This window comes from Palaemon carinicauda, chromosome 20 (assembly GCF_036898095.1).
Source record: "Palaemon carinicauda isolate YSFRI2023 chromosome 20, ASM3689809v2, whole genome shotgun sequence".
Taxonomy (NCBI): Eukaryota; Metazoa; Arthropoda; class Malacostraca; order Decapoda; family Palaemonidae; genus Palaemon; species Palaemon carinicauda.
Window position 1 is genome coordinate 179221 of NC_090744.1, and position 5828 is coordinate 185048.

The 5828-nt window shown below is 32.0% G+C and overlaps 1 long non-coding RNA gene across 1 annotated transcript; it reads left to right on the top strand.

Moving 5' to 3' along the window:
* Positions 1 to 369: 369 nt before the first annotated feature.
* LOC137659421 (uncharacterized) lies at positions 370 to 3912 on the top strand. Its single transcript, XR_011047512.1, has 3 exons — positions 370 to 503; positions 2507 to 2602; positions 3020 to 3912. It is a non-coding gene; the product is annotated as an uncharacterized lncRNA (long non-coding RNA).
* Positions 3913 to 5828: the final 1916 nt, after the last annotated feature.

Consider the following 5828-nt stretch of genomic DNA (forward strand, 5'->3'; position numbering starts at 1 on the left):
TTTGTGCAAGGTGAGTCATAATTTCCCATAAATGTCAGATCTTAAAAATTACGACTCATCCACCGTTGATTTATATAATTATGGCAATCATAGTCCTGATAAAGGTTATAAATTTGATTGTTTTTATACTAGTTTCATGTAATTTTAAATGGGGGAAAATTTAAGTTTTTGGTTGTTGCTTGAAATGAGTCTTAATTATTTTTTTTCCAAAGACTAGCAATTCTGAAATGTAGACACAGATGGCGCCACTGCTTCTACAAGGACACTAAAGAAACTATTCGTTGTTTTGTCATCCTTGATATGTCAAGTCAACGTTGGTGAAGTTACTTTTTCTCTGCTTAGGTTACAGTGCATTTAGTCTTGAAAGTGGTATTCATCTAGATGTCAAGTGTGATTTCTTACAGTGTTAAGTCCAGCTAAGTTCTGTGATAATTAGATTGTGAACGTGACGCTAGTATAAAGATTGTTAATTCTACAGGCTCCTTTCCACACACCAAGAACCGGTAAGATTGTGTAAGCTCTCGGGTAATATGTCCATTTGCGCCAGTTAAGTTTGTGAAACTTTCAATGTGTTAAATGTTCCTGTCAACCATCAAAGTGCATAAATATTGCCATGCTTTTCCTAAACTTGTAAGTTTGTAAGTTTTAATCTTATAATGGTAGTTTAGTTAGTTTGTGCAAAGTTTTTTAGATAATTTTTTTTTTAATGTAGAAGATTTAATTACCTAAGTGTCCTTGTGTTTAAAACCAAATCGTTAAGCCATGAGTGTAACTGCTGATTTTATTAATTTTTTCTTTTTTTTCAAATGCTACTTTGTTACTGTAGCTTGCACGGCAATAAAGAAAACCGTAATTTTAATCTGAAGTTCTCCATTTACATATACTGCTCTCAGCCGTATTTCAGTAAAGTAATGTGACCATAATTATTAACTCTTACGGGTTGGTAACCTTTGTATCACTCCTTTACGTCGTTAAATATGTTTCAAACGGTCAGGAATTTTACAGATTTTTTATTAGGGGAAAATTCTTTAAGTGATTGATGAATCGGATTGATTTTAGCAATTGAGTCGGTGTCGGTTTTAGAAAGTTTGAAGTTAATGTTTAGAGGTACACCAATTATCTATAAAGTTTGTCCAGTCTTGCTAGCTTAATTTCCTGCACAACAAAGCTACGAAATTTGCAATTACTATCGGTTGCATTGTTTAATGTTCATAGTTATTGAAAGTTTAACAAAACCTCTTAACGGAGTAAAATCTCTTACAAAGTTATTTTCAAACTCTTAATTTGATGAATAGACACTTTACCGTATATTGCGACATAACTTTAATTATCAGTCTACATTCAAAGTTGTTTAGTCTGTTACGTTTAATTCTTATTTCGATTTTTTAATTAAATTTTGTTAAAAAATATCACTTCGATGCGTTAATTTTTCTGTTCATCTATATGAATCTGAAAGCTTATTTAAATGTGAAATAAATAATTTCGAATCTATTGAATTTCCCAGTTAAATGGAACATAATTTTGTTAATAGGGCATCTTATATTGGTATTGGACGCATGAATTTACTTTTACGGTAAAGATGGGTCCATTGAAAACTTGGTTTTACTGAAAGCTATTTGTTCCTGATTACTGCTTACGTAGCCTACACTAAAGTTTGCCGTAAAGTTTAAAATCCTGGATTAAATGTTGCAGGATTTAGTTCCAAAAACTGATAATTGGCGTATAAGCGTGATATTACTGTCACCAACCCGTGAAAGATAATGTTGGGTAAAGTTACGGTCTCATGCAATTTACTAAAATACGACTAAGAGCAGTGTACTTTTAGAGAATTTCATATTAAAATTAGATTAGTGTACAATGACGACAATGAATAAACTTGTTTGTGCATGAAAATATTGACTGGTTCTTATTCATTAACAGTATTTACTGAAACTTAAGTATTAAAATTTATAAGCAGAATGTTTTAAAATTTAATTATTTTGAGACTGAGTCTATGAAATCTAGACTTTTTTTTATCATAGAAAAATTAGCTTTTATAACAGCTGGTGTAAAATTTTATTTGTTGCTTCTTAATCATCATAGATTAACTTATCTTTTCAGCTGATTCTCTAGTTCATACAAGTCTACCAAATGAGATTTAATTAGATTGAAAGTTTTGAACTTTACTATCATAAGTTAGATTCTAACGTTACCATAAAGTGTTGATGTTTTAGTACATTCAAATGCTAAGTCGTAAGAGATCTTGGGTTAGTTTTAAAGGTACTGACTGTTATCAATCAATGCTGATAGAAAATATTGACTACCACCACGCAAATATTTAATTCTGTGTTCTATTGGCAGCAAATGAAAGACTTTTTGTAAAACTGGTAAAGACCAGATCTTTTCTTGATTTAAACTGATTTCAAAATCAGTCTTCAGTCTCTTAAACTTTTCCTCTTTACTTTGCTTACCAAGATTTCTTAATGAAAGTTTTTTATTTATTGTTAATTATGTTAAAACCTTTCAGACGCTGGCTGTACTGGGAATCCTGCACTTCTGCTGAATGCATCCTGTCACATTTTCAAAATAAACTCTTCCTAGTATATTTAATTGGAAATCAATGGTAAGAATTCACTTAACTCTCCAAACAACCCCCCCTCCTTTTTTTTTTTTACATATTTTTTACATATCCAATATATTCATTGTTTGAAGTCTTAACATTGTCATGATTTTACGAAGTTCAAGGTTAACTAGTTTTAGATTTAACTGGTATGACTTTGTGATTTCATTTGGACTGAAATTTTATTTCTATGGCTGTGGTTTGTAATAATTTTACTTTAAAGTTACCTTATTTTATTTTGACCATGTTCCAACATAGTAGTGATGAGTTTACTGTTTAAAATTAGCTATTCTATTTGTATTTATAACTTGCAATAACTTTACTTAGTTTAAAGTTGACTAGTTTTATTTGAATGATTGGTGACCATTAAAACTTATGTATTTTATATTTTGCCTAAATATTAAAATAATTTTCTTTCAGATATCAATTGGTATTGCACCGTATGAGTGAAACTTATCCATCTGGCCACATACTGTTATAAATCAAGGATTCTGTGGAATGAGAACTAAAGCACTAAAGTGTTTTTTTCAACCTTTAAGACAAACTACGGACATTGGTTCTGTGACATTTTACCCACTTTACCCACAATGGACCTGGCATATGACTCAATGCTTACAAATACTTCTCAAATATGGAATTTGAGAATTATTTGAGTCTGCAAATGGTTGAGGATTTAACCAGGACAGTACGCTGACACGGGTTCTTGCTACTGGACGCCCTATATCGACCTTATCAACCATATTCCTGGGTCTTCTACTGGTTGAAGATTCAGCCAGGACAAGGCGGCCCGTAATCAACCAGACGTCGTGCTTTTAATCTGTTCTATTTGTGCTTTTAAATTAGAATTTTTCACTTAAAATTTTTTGATACCACGAAATTTTCAAAAATATATAGTAATTTTGGAAGTATAGCGAATGTTACTAGTTTTGATTTATTGTTCTTTTACATAAGATTGAAAGTTATTTGTCAAACTGCAATGCCATACTTCTTATTTCCAATCTGAGCAATGTTTCAATGCTGTCTAAGAAAATATTTTATAGATCTGCATAATTTTCTCAATACTAAAGTTTTAAGTTTTATTTAGTTGTGTAATGTCATGTATTTCTATTTTCAATAAGTCTTTTCTCAATACTGAAGTTAAAATCTGTATGGATCTGTCTTTACTTTTTCAATACTGTTTTTACAGTTGTAACGGTAAATTTAAGTTCAGATCTAAAGGCTATGAATTATTTAAAGTTATGATATTTTCTACTCTAGGGGAGGCATGCCTTAACTGTTCGTTGGATTTGAGTAAAAGCTATTAAGTATTAATATATTGTGGAGTTTGTTTGGTATATGGTTATGGATATCTTAATGGGTGGAATTTGTCTACTTTAGAAAAAGTCTAATTTTGTCTATATGCATATTCGAACTTTATAAAAGTTTCAAGAAAAAAATATTTTCGAATTTTTAATTCCATTGGTATTTTTAGATTTGTAAATTTCTGACTTGGTTGCTTAAACTAACTCCGGTGTTGGAAGTTTCCTGTGTATTTAATTATCCTTTTGGGAAATTTATTCTAAGAATGAAGGAAAATATGAAGTGTAAGCTTTAAACATGCTAGCTAAGCTTTACATTAAACTTTCAAGGAGACCCTAAAATTTAGTGGTAAAAGTATTGAAATTTTTTTTCTCCAAAAAAGTTTGAAGAAAGTGGTAAAGAATTTTTCCCCCTTGTTTGGGAAATTAAGTCCTAAAGAATTTTACTGTTTCCATCCCAAATGATTGTGAGAAGCTGGTTGAGAATTTTCCCCACTGTTTGGGAAATAAAGCTATTCTGGCACACCTTATATCACGTAAAGTTTAATACACCACCGTTCACAAGGTCGATCTCTACCTGCATACTGTGACTTCTGCAGGCTCTGCCACAGAAGTTTAGTTTGATGGTGTATAAGGATTAAGTAGTCGACTGAGTACTGTTAATGTAGTGAGATGTGGGCTGTGTAACAAAACTGATCAATGTATAAAAGCCAATGGGAAGGTGGCTGGAACTTGTCACATTTGGAAGTTTCATGACTGTTGCATAGATAAAAAATTAAAGAAACTCTGTATTATGTTACTTATGGATGGTCGTAAACCACCAGCAAGGCTTGGTTTACTTTTCAATGAGTTTTCCAGTCTTAAACAGGGTGGGGGATTTTCCAGGAGGGCGTCCTCCCACCCCTCGATTTGCGGTATATGTTGAGAGAGGCAAAGACATGCAATGAAAGGTAATCTACAATAAATTTTGTACGGTAGCTTCCAAAATGAACTGGAGGTAAGGTACTATCATGAACAAAAGTTCGTTCCCTTAGACCTCCAGAGAGTGAACACGAATCGCCTCACTATGAATCACCGAAGCTTTTGAACAAATAAGTCCTGGAAAACCCAATAGATGGCGCACCGCAAGGACGTTGGACGCAGAGAGGAATAGGAAGTATTTATTTTTCTAAAGCATTGAGGAAAGTCTCCATAGTCTGATATCGTTAGAAAGTGATAGATGATTTTGTTGTTTTTGACATTACTAGGTTTGCGTGTAAAATGTGCAGTTAACAAAATATGCTGGATAAATATGAAAATAAAATTATGTTTACGATATCTACATTCTTGAATTGGTATTGTCATATATTATCGTATCTTATCAAGATACATGACCAAACAAGGGTCATTACAAAACTTTTGGTTTAAATGTGTACGGAAGTGTTTTATAATCTACAAGTCTTCTATAGCAAAAACAAAATAAATATTTGTAAAAGCAAGTCGGCATTTTTTTTTTCACTTGCGTTATTAATTTAGTAACCACAAACTGCACTTTCATATGCAATTATTCATAGATCTGTCATATTGCGTAATTGGGCCAACATTCTGAGCGAAGGTCGGTGGTATGGGGTATGACACCCAATACCCGTTTTTAGACACTTGATAAAAACTGATTTTTTTTAATCATATATGAAATATGAAGATACTTTCACCATAGGTAATATTTAGTATCAAGAGAGAAAGGCTGAAAGAGAAGAGAAAATGGTAATGAGGTGACAAATATTCAAAAGAGAGAGAGAGAGAGAGAATGGTAATGAGGTGACAAATATTCAAAAAAAAAGAGAGAGAGAGAGAGAGAGAGAGAGAGAGTAGCTTTTAGTTTCTGTTCTACATTAACAACAACGTAAAACAAGCCTCATGATACTACTGTCAGTAGCAAAGCAGATATACTT